A 16,514-nucleotide genomic window follows, 5' to 3' on the forward strand; every position below is an offset into this window, starting at 1 on the left:
AGCTAAAAATGGAGGGGGATTTAACTCAGGTTATGATTTTTAAATCTCAAAGTGTGATAGATCAGGATATCTATAGGATATCTATATATATAGGGATATAAGCAAAACAAAACACGAGCAAAACAAAACATGCCTCCACCTTCCCTCCCACTCTCCACCCCTGCCCCCTGGCCAAAAAAAAATGCAAAAATGCATCTATTCCATTAGTAAAACATCAACAAATTGAAGCATGTTTTGGTAATCTTTAATTTCTGAGATTCTAGTCTGACTGCCTTTCTGTCATAACTGGGTAACTTTATCACAGAGAAGACATATAGAGTCAAAACTCCAAAACTACTCAGACATCTCAGTAAAAGTGGCTCCAAAAGGGGCTGCATTATCACAGGTCTGAGTCAGGGAAACATCTATGGTCAGGAAAGCTCTTAAGTCACTGAGAGATGTGGTCTATTCACAGCAACACTGTCCTGGTGGTCTGTTGTTTGGAGAGCTGAAGCAGAAAGATACTTGAAAGTTTTTCAGTAAAAGCTTATCTGGTTTTCAGATATTAGAAAGGGAAAAAACCAATTTATAGGCTGTGTTTTATAAAGGCTCTTGTGCATAGGTTTTTGCCATGACAATGCAATGTCTCAGTCTGTTCTGCATATTTTCTAGCACTTCAGGGCATAGAAGAAATGAGTATTACATGGCACACAACTTGCTAACACCGTACAAAAGCTGGAGAATCAGTCACCCAGGCCCATTCTAGTCCTTAGTCTCTTCTGATTTCTTGATAACAATTCAGCTAGAAGTACGTGGGATATCTGAGAAAAATAACCTCAAGGATTAATCTGGTCTTCATTTTAATATCTATCTTGATCAGCCAATTGTCTAAATGAAGGGAGCCATGGATACCAATAACCCTTTAGGTGCTGGTCTATCACCTGTCACTTTTGATGAGGATCCAGGATATAACAGGGAGTGTGAAGAGCAGCAGGCCATAAAATAATGATTCAGACCCTCTGAATCCTATTGGCCAAACTATTGGTCTGTATGATTCTACCTGGATTTGGGTACAAAAAGATTTCTCTCCTCCTCTTAGCAGGTTTTATTTCAATAGTTTACCAAAATGCAGCCTGCCTGAGCATGACAACTGTGTGCAGCATTCAGCAAAATGTGGCTTGGATCCTAACTGATCATTTAAGTGTTAATGTATGACAAAAAATTTCATCCCATACCTAAAAGAAAGTGCTAGGAAAAATATATTACTTTTGGAAGAATGACTACAATTGTTACTTATATTTAATAAAGGTGGGAACTATTCATTTGGTCCTATCTATGAGAAGAAATGAAGGTTATAGAGAAAAAAATCTAGTAATTCTAAAATTGCTTGGGCTCAGATTTGCAAACCTTTTCCATTGTTGCAGGACCTGAACCAAATCCAAGTGTTTGAAAGCACTGAAATTTGCTCTTTTCAAAATACAAATCTAATCCTTTCTAACTCTATGCACTGCTTGTTGCAAACAAAAAGTCAGCTTTTTTTCCTGTTTATATATCAGTTACAGCTTAACTGAGGATACAGTGGAACCACTGTACTGGCAACTTGCTGCTGATCTACAGCACATTCCTTCAGGTGCCAATTGGAGCAGCCTTATCAGGAGAATTTGTGCAGGTGCAGCAGGGAGCGTGCTGGTCTGGCAGCAGAGAGCATTTTTCTAATGCATTTTAGGGCCTAATTACACAGCATTGTTCATTGGAGAACACATACAGCACAGAGAATTTCTGATCCAAATAACAGCAAAAGTAATTTTCTAATGTTAACAGAAATGATTTTGCAATGCATGCTTTTGCTACACTTTGGCAATAGATTCAAACAGAAACATTTCTTTGTTGAGTATTTAAACAGAAACATTTATTTGTTGAGTGAACCTATGTAAAAAATACACAGTTGAATCAGTACATAATAAAATCATTTACAACTGGCTTGTAAATAGTGCACTAGGTACATGGGGTTTTTAAAATTTATATGGGTCCATATTACTCTGCTTATTTTCTAAGTGTTTTGTTCCTTGAGCAGCTTGATTGTGGATTTCCCAGACTCACCTGGCAAAGTGGAGAGATAACAATGCATAGCAGGAAGAAGACATGTCAGATGCACAAAACTAACATTTTGGAGGTAAAATAATTTAACCCAACCTGCTGTTCACCTTCCCTTCTCTGCTGCAGGCTTGCTGGAGAAGGTGTAGATGGAAGTGAAGTATCAATTTAAAAGGCCAGGACTGGGCGAGACAACCCAGAGGCAGCGCTGGGCAGGGAGACGTGGGGGCACAGGAGGGTGCTTGCCTTCTAAGGAGAAGCTATACAGAGAATTTGTTTCATGGGAGGAGGTGCAGGAAACCTGTTTCCTTTACATGAACAATGTTTTAGATCTGAATTAGAGTAATTACATCAGCAGCAGTTGCCAAAACCACTCCCTCTTCTAGGTAAGTGTCCTGGTTTCAGCCGAGATATAATTCATTTTCTTCTCAGGAGCTGGGGAAAGGCTGTGTTTTGATGACACACTGGTATTTTGTTGCCTAGTAGTGCATACTCTGGTTCAAGGACTTTCCAGTTTCACATGCTTTGCCAGTGAACAGGTGGACAAGAAATTGTGATGGAGTACGTCCAGGACAGCTGACCCAAGCTGGCTAAAGGGATATGCTACACCATAAAATGTTGTGCTCTAAACTGGTAAGTGAGAAGCAATATGCCCCATTTAATCATGGGTGCTGCTGTAGTAAAGTATCACAGGTAGAAGAAAACTCTATGAAATCCACTATGACAAGATGTGGAAACTGATGAAGTCAGAGTCAGGTAAGTCAGTTTGCAGAGGCAGAACCCATCTAGCTGGGTCCAGACATTGGTGAACAAGAAAAATGGGCAATATTTTGCCTCTATACTGATTCATAGATGGCAGCAGATGCCCTTTGTGGGTGGCTGCAGCAATGGAAGCAGAATAACTGTCAGTGCAGAGGTAAAGCCATCTGGGCTACTGTATTGTGGCCCAGATGGACAACTTGTGAAGGTACATCGTGTAGATAGATGCTCCTGTACCCTAGGGTCAGATCACTGCAGAACAACAGAATAACCAACAGGTGGATCAGGATGCTAAGACGGAACTGGCTCAAGCGGATTTGCGCTGGCAGCATAAGAGTGAATGGTTTCTAGGTCAGTGGGTCGATGACACCCTGGGCCATCAAGAGGTGCAACATATAGATGGGCTCATGACCGATGGGTGCACTTAACCAAGGGAACTAGCACACAGATTATCTATGAATCTATGTATGTGAAGCCTACATATCTATGAATGTGAAACATGCTCTGCAATTAAGAAAGCCAAGTGATTAAAGTCTCTCTGGTAAGGAGGATGATGGCTGAAATATAAATATGGGGAAGCCTGGCAGATTGACTGAATCACACTCTCACAAACCCACCACGTGCTTACAATGGTGGAAGAAGCGACTGGATGGCTGGAAGTATATCCTGTATCCCATGCTACTGCTTGGAATACTCTCCTGGGCCTTGAAAGGCAAGCCTTAAGGAGACATGATAGCACAGAGAGAATGGTCAGACACTGGGACTCAGTTCTGAAACAGCCAAAGAGCGCAGCACTGAGTGGGTACATCACATTCCCTACCACAAGCCAGCCTCTAGGAAGACTGAGGAATACAATGGACTGTCAGACACTACGCTGAGAGCTGTGGGTGGTGGGACCTTCAAACACTGGGATACACATTTAACAAAGGCCACCTCCGTAGTCAACACTAGGGCATCTGCCATTCAGGCTGGCCCTGCTCAAACGAGACTGTAATGTACTGTAGAAGGGGAAAGAATTCCTGCAGTGCACATTAAAAGTATGCAGGGGAAAACTGGGTTATTTCTGCCTTAGGCAAAGACAAACCTCTCCATGGGACTGCTTGTGTTCAAGGACTTGTGTGCACTTGGTGGGTACTGCAGGAGGATGGAGCAGCCCAGAACATGCCTCAAGGGGGATATGATTCTGGGCAATAATGATCAGTGAATTAAAATGTATGATGTTATTTGCTATAGAATGCGTCATATTATAATTTCCATGGAGGATTGATACCCATCACCACATCAGGTACCAGCATCCATCACTCCAGATCTGAGGGTAAGAACCTGACTTCCTTTTGACCATCATGTTAATAAAGAATGAACTTTAATAAAACTAGGTAAGTGCAGCAGTGACAGAATCAGAACTGGCTTTAACATGCAGCAGTCCAAAACATCAGACCACAGACTCCTATGATGGAAGGATCTCCAGGTGACAGACTAAATTAACTCAGACTTTTATAGACATTGTCAACAGACTAAGGGAGTGACAGTTGTGTATGCACCTATCAAAAGGCAGGATATTTAATGGTGCATTGGAAAGCGTGGGAATTAGGATGATGTCAATGATGTGCAATAAGGGGTGGATACTGTCCTGGTTTCGGCTGGGATAGGGTTCATTTTCTTCTTAGCAACAGGTACAGGGCTGTGTTTTGGACTCAGTATGAGAGTCATGTTAATAACACCCTGATATTTTTGTTGTTACTGATCAGCACTATAAGTCAAGAACTTCCCAGTTTCCCATTTCTGCCAATGAGCAGGTGCATAAGAAGCCAGAGGGAAAATGTAAATTAAAAAAAATTTATGAAAGATGAGACTATTTCCTTCCTCTTCATTGCAGTCATCCTGTGTCACCAGATGAGAAAGCTCACACTGTACTAGTTCTAGGAACAAAAGGAACAGTTCCTTTCCCTAGTGCTAACAACCTGATACCGTTCACAAGCACTGCCAATTTAAATTAGGAACATAGAAAAGGTACAAGAATTTTAGGCAGACAAGCTGAATTGGAAGGATTCTTGAAAAGGGCCTCTGGTACCCTGAATCTGTATGCAGCTGTAGGAGCTGCTAAACCAGAGTAGCTGATCAGCAGGAACAAAAATGTAGGCCAGCCATATTTCACTCAATAAGGAGTTCATTAAGATTTTTGTCTTCCATCTAAGTATTCTAACAGCAAATGCACCCAGGTGTTATTTTTTAAATAGACTCATAATTTGAATATTACCAAGCCAACAGGATAGTTACCAGAAAGGTCACAAGCATTCTTAAAAATAGCACAAATTGACCTATTTTCTAGTAACAAAAGGCCTTGGAGGTATGATTTTATGACATTTTACATGCAGTTATTTTTGTCTCTTGGTGTTCCAATATCAGCTGAAAATTATCTTAAGTGTTACAGTATGGTGGCAGTGGTGAGCTCCCTGCCCTGGTGCTGGAACAAGGAGGGAAGGTCAGCAGAGTTCTTTGTGTTTACTCACTAAATGTTGTATATGTAGAAAAGAGTAAGCTAGTGGGTAAGCTAGTGCGAACACCAGTGGTGAAGGATTATACCCAAATGATTTTGAAACCTCTTCCAAAATTATTCTGAGAACAAAATGTACCTGTATATTTGTTCCCAGTATACTGAGAAATTAGATGAGTACAAAACTGTGCACCAGCTGCCTGTCTCAACAAGAAAAGGATCACCAGGTTCTGGCATAAACCTGCAGTTATTCTACAATGAGATTAGTATTACTAGCAACTATTTAGGAAATGTCTCAGCTGTCAGGTTTTTTGAGTTACAAAATAAAGGCAAAGAGGAGAAAGTCAGTAGTTGTTTCCCCCAATCCAATCTTACCAACTCCACGTTACCTCAGTGTTGATAATTAACTTTAGTTGTTTTAACAGTGGATCTGTGGATCTGTGTGGCATGAGCCTACACAGGCTCATGCAAACCTTAATACAATCCTCTGGATAATTTGCTTCCCTTGTTCACTTGCTTCGTGTAAGTTTGAGATCTTCAAAACTGAATAAAAATTAAACCTAGATTACAAAAAGTAATTTTGTAATAATCTAGAGTAATGGGGGCAAGGGGACAGGGGAGTGGGAGGGGGTGTGTGTCATTTTGTTGATGATACAATGCAGTGGTTTTGCTTTTCATTGGTATGGTCCAGCGTTTTGTCATCTGTTTTGTTTCGAGTTTTCATTCTTTCAGGCCAACCCATGATTTAAGCGTTGAAATTGACCAAGGCAAAGTCTCTACCTAATACAAAATATCTTAGATTTGATACACTAACATTTCTCTCACAAGACAAAAAGCCTTTCTGTTACAATTCATTAGGTTTCAAAACCCCATGTGTAACACTTCATTAGAATTTACCATTTCTGGGAATTTGGAAAGCTTTCAAGTTGCTGCAAGTTAGGGTAAAGCTGCTAAAAACTATCACCCAGGGAAAAGCATCTCTGCTGCCTTGTGCAGCAAACCTAACAATTAAAATGCCCTGAAGAAATGGGGCACAGGCACATCTTTAAACAAAACCACACTTTTGTCCTTGGGTAGCCAAAGTGTTTGGCTGTGGCACAGAGGGTACAGTGAGGTAATGGATAACGCCAGAATGAAATTAAGTTTCTCAATGCAGTAAAATCAGTTATTTATAGAAGTATAATTATAAGGAGACATATTTTCTCCCATTGTTTTACACATAATTCCAGCTGTGAAAGAATTTCAGAACATAAAAATTACCTTTGTGATAAAATAATTAATACTATGCATCCTGCAGTGCTGCTGAATGCCCACCACTATAGAGAACCAGGTCCCTTATGATATATCCAGGTTCTATGGCACAAAAATCCTCCCCAAAATTAGGTCTAAGCAGATGTTTGCATACTGCAAGAAGACTGCTGATTTATGGTGTTCCCTACAGCTTTGTTTAACATGTTCCTCTCTGCTACCACAACAAGAGCTGATCCTTTATAAATTACAGTGGAGGTTTTTTCTACACTGCATTGATCACATCCCTTTGTAGATTTGCAGCTCTATGGAGAGAACAGGAAATGAACTCCTGGGTGAGGAAACTGTACCATTCTCCTGTTCTCCAGATGTCTGAGGGGATACTGTCACAGGTATACCATTACAGTGAGGCCCCATCCATTTCCATTACTCACTCCCTAACTCCTCTCTGAAGACATAATATCCCGTAGAAGCTGGAGACCTACATTCTCTACCTTTGCTCAGATTCATCTTGAATAGCCACCCATTCTGAGTGCAGATCCTTTCCATATGTCTGTTCACACAAACAGACCTGCTCCAAAGAGCTTGGAATCAAAAGCAGAAGGCAAATGGGGTAACCCACCCCACCAGCACTGGGTTAATAGAGCAATAGCTGAACAAGGAGCCAGGAGTGTCTGATCTCAAACTTCTGTTTCTAATTAGATTAGCACAGAAACCACACAGCCAATACAAACAAGTTTGTTTTTAAAAAAAAAAAACTTAAAGATGATTTTGCTGAATTTGCAAACTTCTTTTCTAACAAGCAGGGGTGACATTATACTTGGGGTTTTCAGCTGAATTACAGCAATTACCTAAATGAATAGCTCATTTTCTGGACAAAATGCCTGCAAACAGTTTGGGGGGCAGGGGAGTTTCAGAAAATTATACCAGATTGAACTTTTAAATCAACATTACTGTGTTTTTATGTAATATTCTTAATCATACAAATCTACAGACACTGATAATGAAAATCCTGTACTGAATATCCCACCTCTTTCTAATGCTATAGACCAGAAATGTGAGAGGTGTGTAAAATATTTCTGGTTTTGCTGTATAAACTATCGAGCAAGAAGAAAAACTAATTTAGCTTCAATGCACACTAGACATACTCAGTTTCAGAAAATGTCTGCATTTTATTCTGTATTTGGTTCCGTTTTTGCCAAATTTATATCAGCTCTAGATGAGCTTTGAACCAACTAATTCTTATTTTAACTTAGATTTTGTAAGTGACTTTAACCATTAAACCACTAAAGACCATTAAACATATGTTGTCACAAAAATATTTAACATCTCTTTAGCAAGTTAATGTTTTTAAGAGACTGATAAAATACAATTCCCATACCAAGAGATAATCAGCTAATAGTGTTTATTGAAGTATCCTAAACCAGAGCAACCAAACCGAGCTCTCAAGTTTCCTGAACAACATACAGAACACAAACCACTGAATCTTTGCTTTCTCATTCAAATTTTTTTTAGAAGCATTCACGCAACCATATTTACACCTTTCTTCAGTCCAAGCCTAAAAAACTTAAATTAAATTTGTTGTAGCTTTCCAGTTTCAAAGTGAAACTGGAATTAAACACTGCTGTATAGAATGGCTATAAACGCTCTTTCACTCGTCTCATGGTGTTTCCTCAAGCTATCATATTCTAAGGAGATTTGTTTTAATAATTGTAACTCTGTGTTCTATCTAGCTTTTCATTACAAATAATTAATTAATTAATAATAATTACATATTTTTAATGTAGGATTTTCTTTTACCCTGTGATGCCCCCATGATGACACTGAGGTATGCACACTACGCTCTGAGACTGTTCTCATGTTCTAGATTGAGTCTTCCGTACCATTCTCTGTATGAATCTATTTTTCCCCTAGAAATCTTAATCTCTGTGGATGCTTTAATTTACAGGCTGGCACTGTAGTGTGTTTACAGACCATGGGTGTGAGCTGTCAATAATAACTCTAGAACTGTATTTTAGGAAACAAAATACAATCAAGCAGTTAAGTATTACACAGGACTAGCTCAGGTTTGTAACGAGCTGCATTGTGAGTAACAAAATTTTCTCTAATCAAGATTCTGCCTTTTAAAATAGTTCATATTTACAAGACCATTTATATTGGATAATATATTTGATGGTACCTAGGGCATGAACTAACACTTCTAAAAAGACAGGCTACAACCACATCTGTGTTTTCTGTATTTCCTTCAGTGCTGACAGCGTAATACGTTGTTTTTTCCTGTTGGCTCCATGATATAAGTACAGAATTACTTTACAAGAGTTTGTGTGTGGCCAATCCAAATTACCTGGCTGAAGCAAACACACCCTGCCACTTGAAGAGATTAAGGAATACCAAAGATTTTTATTTTAGTAACCAGCAGTGGGTTTTTCAAACTATTCAGCAGAGGCCAAATTTTGTTCTATTGATGTCAACAGTAAAACTCTTCAGAAAGACTGGAAAGAGTCCAGTTCTGACTACTTCTGAAAAACCCTACCCTAAAAATCTTTATTTTGAATTCCTTCAAAACATGCAATTTATAGAATCTACCACAAGAAATTCTGCCAGTGTGGATCTGAAAGGCAGCTGGGGATATAAGAAAACAGATGATCCGTATGATATTCTTACTTGGAGCTTTGCACTCTGACAACTGCAAATAATTTACTTGGAAGGAAAAATAATTTCTCTCCACCCCCTTTTCAATACATGAAATATTCAATTCTCATTTATTTTTCCACAAGAAAATGGCAACAGCATTTTGTACTACTGAATTTTATGCAAGACCATCTCAAGCAGTCCAACTTGTTCTCAAATCTCAAGGCAATAAAAATATCAACTATGGAAAAATTCAACTGAATAAAAACAAAGACACTTAAATCACAGTCTATAACTACTTTGATGAATCTGATTACATATTGCAAGGTGTTTTTTCTTTCTGTGCTCACACATACATACAAGACATTAAACAACCTTCTTAAGGTAGGCTCACTAATAATACAATTACCCTGAACAAAAAAAAAAAAAAAAGAGTGAAATGGAAATAATTCACAGTTGAAGTGCAGAAGTCATAATGGAAGGACAGATCAACTACATGGAAGAGTAAAGATTATAATTCTTAAAGTTAAATGCAGTTAATACATGAGGAACTGCATGAGTCAAGCTAGAAATTTATGACACCCTGCTGAACAATATAAAAAATGAGATCAGGTTAACAGCATGAAAATTAGTGAGAAATTGTATAAATAACTTTATATAACCCCAGACCTGGGCACCTGGCAGCATGGCACTGAGCAAGACTGGTGAGGTGAGTTACTGAGATAAGAAAAAGGCAAGTCTGAGGACAGAACCTCAAATCTTCTTAGACATTAGGTTATGAAAACCTCAGAAAGATAGCCAAGGCTTGTAGAGAGAAAGGGTGGGCTGACTCTTTGCTGAGGTAAACAAGCAGGGCTTAATTGAATTTTGATGAAACTGACTGAAGATCTGCTCTGCATTTGTGTTAGTTCTCTTACAGGTCCTAGTGACCTCCAACTAAGTGTGCATACCTTATTGTTTGGGAGATTTAAAGCTAGATTCTGGCAACCTTTTCAAATTATAATTGATAGACCTAAGGCCAGAGAGAGCTGAGAGAGCAGCTCTTCCATCATGCTACAGTTTACAAGGAACATCTTCATTGAATAAGAAAATGCATCAATTTTCTTAAAAACCCCACACCATTAAGCAGTGGTGGTCTCCTACCTAGATTTTCTTCCTCATAAATCAGGTCCTGTCCAAGGGTCACATGGGAGTTGTTACTAACTTCATAATGACTGCTGGTTCTGCTTACAGCTCCTGAAGTGACAGCAGCACAATAATTGAGTGTTGTGAAGCAGCTTGAGATGCGAGGTACATTCAAGGGGGTGTATAATATATTCACTATTTCTCTTCACTGTTTTATTTCATACCTAAATTCTATATCCAAGCATGCAGAGAGAGATCTCATCTGATAACTGAATCTGCATTCAGTTGTCATAATTCTAGTCCATAGCTCCTTCCAAAATGGAAGGCCTTAAGCCCCTTTCTAACAGCATAAATACACATACTCAAATTCTCAAGGCTTTATGATGAATTCTTGGCATGCTTTCTTTTCCCCAGCAATTCTGAAAGAAAATGAGCAAGAAGTTCAAGAAAAAAGTTTATAAACTTGTGGACTATACAATATTTAGTGCATAAGCTAACTTAATTACAGAAGTATGAGGAAAAAAAGTCGTGGTATGTCAGGGCATACCAGGAACTCTAAAAAGCTTGTGCCATACTTGACCTGAAATCAGTACCTTCAGTCTGGGTATGTAGAAGAAAATACATTATTTCTGGAAACAAACTGCATCCTTCTCCGTGCTGTACTTGGCTTTATTCCTTCTAATCAGTTTACCAGTAAAGTATGTTGTGCATATTTTATGTTTACACTTCAGAGGAACAAAATCCTTAAATGATGAGCCTAATAGGATCTTTAACTAAAATCCTGAGAACATTACAGTTGGCAATCTTTTTGAGTGGCTTGCTAAGATTTCTCTTCTGCAGAGCTATTGATTTTCTTTCATTTTCCAAACTCTGTGAGTCTTCGCTTAGAAAGTCTGAAAAGCACACTGAATCATAGGCCACACACCATTTCTGCTTGAGTGTGCAATATACCACTGAGAAGGAAATAAAGTTACCTCACTTGCTACCATGTTAAATAAAATAGAGATCTGCATGACCCAGGCAGTCCTAAAAACAGGAACTCATAGCAGTTTTCCTTCCCTGGTTTTATGCACACTACTCTTTCTAGACTTATGCCTATTTCCAGTTACTTCTGCTCATACATTTAATAAAGTATATTTGTTGAAATACCTTTATTAGAATGTGTGATCAATTAAATAACTTTGTGTCTTACAATAAACACATATAGTACAATCTGAAGATGGTAAGTCATTGTTGACAGATTCTATACTTTTCTAAATTGAAAAAGTATGAGTATTTTCAGTTTTACTGAGTGCTCATTATTTATGCATTGAGTCAAAGGTGTAGAATTTTATTATCAAAGCATAGGAGGAAATCTCTGAGATTTACATCAAAGTCCACTGAACAGAAAAAGTCCTCTCTGCAACAACAAATGTCAGGCCACCTTTACTGAGTTAAGCAAAAGTATTGATGTGTGGAAAAATCCAATGAGACTTGCATCTGAAACCAAAAGTACAACATTTTAAGAAAATGTAGTTTATATAGATCTGAGATGTAACAACCATAAACAGGATTTTTCCATGTCATAAACTCTGATGTGGTAAGAAATGTCTGCCTGCATTGATCCAAACCAGAATGCACAGGATGCATGCACTTTGTTTCTTTGATTCAAGTGCATTCAGCCAACATTCTCATCCTCTTTGCATGAGCTAAAGGATCTTGGATACAGCTGTAACTCTATGAGAAAACATGAACTAAGGAAGATGCAGTCAACTAACCATCAACTCAGAAGAATAGCTAGGACAAGAAGTAGCCATTATTACTTGAGTATTACCTCCAAGCTTCCAGCTGAATATCAGGCTGATTTGTTAATGTAAGGCCACAAAGATTCATAAAGCTTATGCTACCATGAATTAATACCTGCATCCAAACTTCAGGTTATTAAAAACAATGCGCTACAAACCCCTGAGATCACAAATCTCTCTTACAAACCAGAAGTCACACAAGCTCTGATATTGACAAGCTCCTTAGAACTAAAATTCTTGCAGAGTACCAGACTTTCAAGGTAGCCTCCCAATTCTTACCAATTTAAAAAATATATATATTAAAAAAAATTATGCTTTTCCAGACTCTTGCACAGAACATAACAAAATGTTGCTTTGTGTAGCCCTGTGTATAGAAAACTGTCCAGGGCTAAGCAGACTATTCCATAAGTATATTCTTCAGAGTTTGGGGTTTTTTTCCATTCCTTTGATCATTGTGTCTCATCAATTGTAACTACTTACCAAAAGGAAGTGAAATAGGAAATATCATGCTTTTCAATTGTCTGTGAGAACAGGAATAAATAAACAGATATGTAAATATTCCCCCTTCTGTTTGACAGTTTTCAGTCTTGATGAACAGAACCTTCTTGCAGATTTAGTCAAAGAAAAACCAAAGTAGTATTCCTACATTTGCTATCACTTGCCAGAATAAGGAGAAGTGCAGAGATTAAAAACTATATCTTCCCCTCTTCTTTATTTTCCCCAAATTTCTCATATAATCCCTGTTGTACAAAGCATATATACAAAAATTTATAAAATAACAGAGTATGGTTTCACATCATTTAGCCTGTAACAAGGCTGTAACCCAACTCAGTAGCCCTTGACTATTCTCAGGCAAGCCTGGCTATTAGTCTTCACTTTTCCAATGAGTAACAAGGGGAGAATTGTAATGTAATCTCTCCTTTCAGAGCATAGCAGAACTGCACAGCCCCAAGCATACAGTCCCTCAGGGTGGTGGTCTGGGTGAATGAGCTCATTTACACCCATGAAGTTACTGGATTTAGACCCACTTCCTATACCTAGACTAGTACTAATCCCTTTGTTTTGCTTCTACTTCTTTAATGTGATATATCATAAATATAGTTAGATGAGTGATGCCTGAACTGACATATTTATATTCCAAAAAGCCTGTAGGTGGACTAGGAGCAAGCCAAAGTTAATTGAGGAGAGATTTCTTATAAATATTCATAAGAAATCACAGAACAAAGCAGTCTCAAGTGACTTACCATTCCAACCAGTGTTTCTTCAAAGAGCTTTCAGCATAGAACAATGCCCCCAACTTAATGAAAACAAATCACTAAATATAAAAAGTTATAAGGCTTATAGATACGTGAAATAATTTGATACTTCTTTAGTTTTAAATTAAATCTCTCCTTTGATTTTGCATTAAGGGTAAAACTTTAAGTGTTCACCATGTCGTCTCAGGTAGACTTTATTTCATTCTTGATCTCTCTCCAGATGTACTAAACCCACTAAACTTATTCCATTAACGCGGTGTGAAATCAGAGTAGTAGATCATGTCTAGAATGGGCTCTCTTTTCATTAGCCTTTCTAACCAGATGTCTCATAAAAAGAGAACAGCAAAGGCTGGACCTAACATGCAGCATTGTCACTTAGTGGCACTTGAGTATTTCATCAAAAGCAGCAGCAAATTATGACTTCACTATCAGAGTGTTTCTATTGGGAAGCTTTTACACCATAGTGACAATACACTGTGTAAGCCACTAATGTGAAAAAATTTTCTTCTGCATTAGACTGACACAACACAATACTTCAGATGTCAGTAATAGAAAGAGATAGATCCTAGAACATTTGTATATTAAACTTCTTGAAACTTAAGACGTGTGTCTTTAAGGAAAAAAAAAAGTGGAAAGTAGACAGCAATAAAACCACAAAAAAATAAAAGGGCAGAATACTCAGAATTAACTGGCTTCAGACTCCAAAAGATCTTGATTCTGACAAGATCCTTTTACACAGAGCAGCGGGTGGAATTTTATGCCTTTTATTGCATGATGAATGAATCTGGACAGGAAAACTCCAAACTTAATTCCAAGATACTTTAATTCTGTGTGAAATTCTGGAAGTGTAGACAGCTCACTGAGAACATCATGCCATACTATCAAGTGTAAACAAGCTTACTGGTTAAAGAAAACTGAAATAAACATTCAGAAATAAGTCTTGAAATCATCAATTAACATTGAACCTGAGAGGTAAATTAGAAATCTTGCACAGGGCAAACTTAAAACCTCAACCCCATAATGCAAGACTGAATAGACTAAAACCTAATCCTCAAGCATGGGTACAGAAGAGAAAGATCTATAGAACTGACAAGACTTACAAGAAATTGTTTGTCACAAGAGGAAATGGACACTTGTCAAGTTTAATATCATTAAGAGAAGGTACTTCTGTATACCCTTCAAATTTAGTTTTGTCTCTTATTAAAACAAGCAGACTTAGGTGAGCCTAGGCCACAAGTAGATCACTACTCATCCCTTTTAGTGCATGCTTAAGCAAAAGTAAAAAGAAGCACTTCCTGGCTAGATAGGGGTTAAATAGGACCATGTATGTGTAAATATATATATGTTTGTTCCTAAAACCACACCAATTCACTGTCTAGGCAGTGGCGAGCACCACTTCTATACATCCTATTTTATATCCTTGCTTGTGCATTCTAGGGAAGCATTAGCAGTAATAGGATGCAGTTACTCCACTTTACAACCTATCATTAAGAAAAATGTGTTAAGACATAAGCTATTGAAAAACACACAAGCTTTCAATTGTTCAACAATGATCTTGCTCTTCCAGGACCTTCCCACTGATAGTGCTTTACATGGAATATTCCAGCACTTACCTTGTTAATTTAAAATAGGTATGGAATGGGATTCTTTCGAACTTGTTCTTTAGTTTGAGACAATCCTTTTCTAGAGAATATGCAAATACATACAGTCTAATGAAATAAATTTGGAGTTAGCTGGCTGATCTCAGTGCTTTTGTATTGTGAAATACTTCAGAATACTCAGATACCAATAACAAAAGACTACAAGGGCCTTTTTGATGGATCTGTAAACTTAAACTTATCAAGTCTGGACATGGCAAGAGAATGTTTCTGTGTGACAGCACAAAAGTTTTAAAGTCAGAAAGTACCTTAAGAAACCTTCAGAACACAAACTTTTGGTAGCATACTCATTTTATTTCAATTAATACTCAGTTTATTTCAATCAATCCACAAACACAATCAAATTACAGCAGTTTTTATTAGGAAACCTTTTTCAGCAAACAGTGAGATGCCTGTTTCAACATGATTATCGAAGACATAATTTTAGCCATCACTTGTCCCAATTCTACTTCCAAGACAATACTTAGAGGTGACAACTGGAATCATCCTGTACGAAGTCAGAAATCACCCACTCAGGAAATCATAAACTGATGTTTAACATCAGTTCCTGGCACATGTTGTTTTCATCCCTGCAAAAGAAGTTTTATTTAACTTGCAGTCAGCATCATGCACACATAAAACAGGTAACTGCTCTTAGGCTGAGCTACACGAACCTTCTATATGACACTAACCCTTAGGCCAGAGTCTTTTCTCAAAAGAAATTACTTACCTAGTAACTATCATGGGCTTTTCTCTGATTTTTTTGCTATTAATTTTTGGCTAAATCTATATAAAGTTCTAACAGTTACCACACAAGTTTCTACCAGTCAAAGCTACTTTTCTTCATTTTCCAGCAAGGAGTAAATGACACTCCTTCAGGAACAGGAAACAATGCATCCACTATTATCTGATAATCCTTTTCACAGTTCCATACCTGGAGATCAAACAATTTACAAGAAATTGTTCACACAAGACATTAATCACATAGGTTCACAAAAGCACAAAGATTTGGGAAACCTGTGATATTAAGATTCAGGTATCATAGCAAGCTGACAGTTCAAAATCTTCCTACAAGCTACTAATAAAGTTGATTCAGCAGCGGAAGTCCAGCAGTTACATGAATGTGTTCCTCCTAAGCATGATCCAAAGAAGAGTTTCAACCTCAGCTCTGGGTTTGCAAGAGAACTTCTATACCCCTCTGTGTTGGCCACTTAAGACACTGCCAGACTTAAGAGGGCAAAGCATAAAAGGGGAGTAGTATATTTTAGTATATTGTTTTCTTATCAACTAAAATTATCTGAACTTACTATTTGCTCAAGAGATACCACAATCTGCTTGAAATTTTAAAATTATTAAAGAGCAATATTAAAAGCCATCAGCAATTGTCATTAGACGAGAGCACTTACCTTCCAGTAGAAGGCATTATTTATTCTTAAGAAATCCAGAGCATTGCTTCACATTTAGGTGCGATTACCCATGTCTAAAACATTTCAGGCATGAGGTTGCT

At 37.8% G+C, this 16,514-nt stretch overlaps 1 non-coding gene across 1 annotated transcript; it reads right to left on the bottom strand.

The window, feature by feature from the left end:
• Nucleotides 1-16,128: 16,128 nt before the first annotated feature.
• LOC131579385 (small nucleolar RNA SNORA26) lies at nucleotides 16,129-16,247 on the bottom strand. The gene has a single exon (XR_009277702.1). It is a non-coding gene; the product is annotated as a small nucleolar RNA SNORA26 (small nucleolar RNA).
• Nucleotides 16,248-16,514: the final 267 nt, after the last annotated feature.

Source organism: Poecile atricapillus, chromosome 4, assembly GCF_030490865.1.
Source record: "Poecile atricapillus isolate bPoeAtr1 chromosome 4, bPoeAtr1.hap1, whole genome shotgun sequence".
In the NCBI taxonomy this organism is placed as follows: Eukaryota; Metazoa; Chordata; class Aves; order Passeriformes; family Paridae; genus Poecile; species Poecile atricapillus.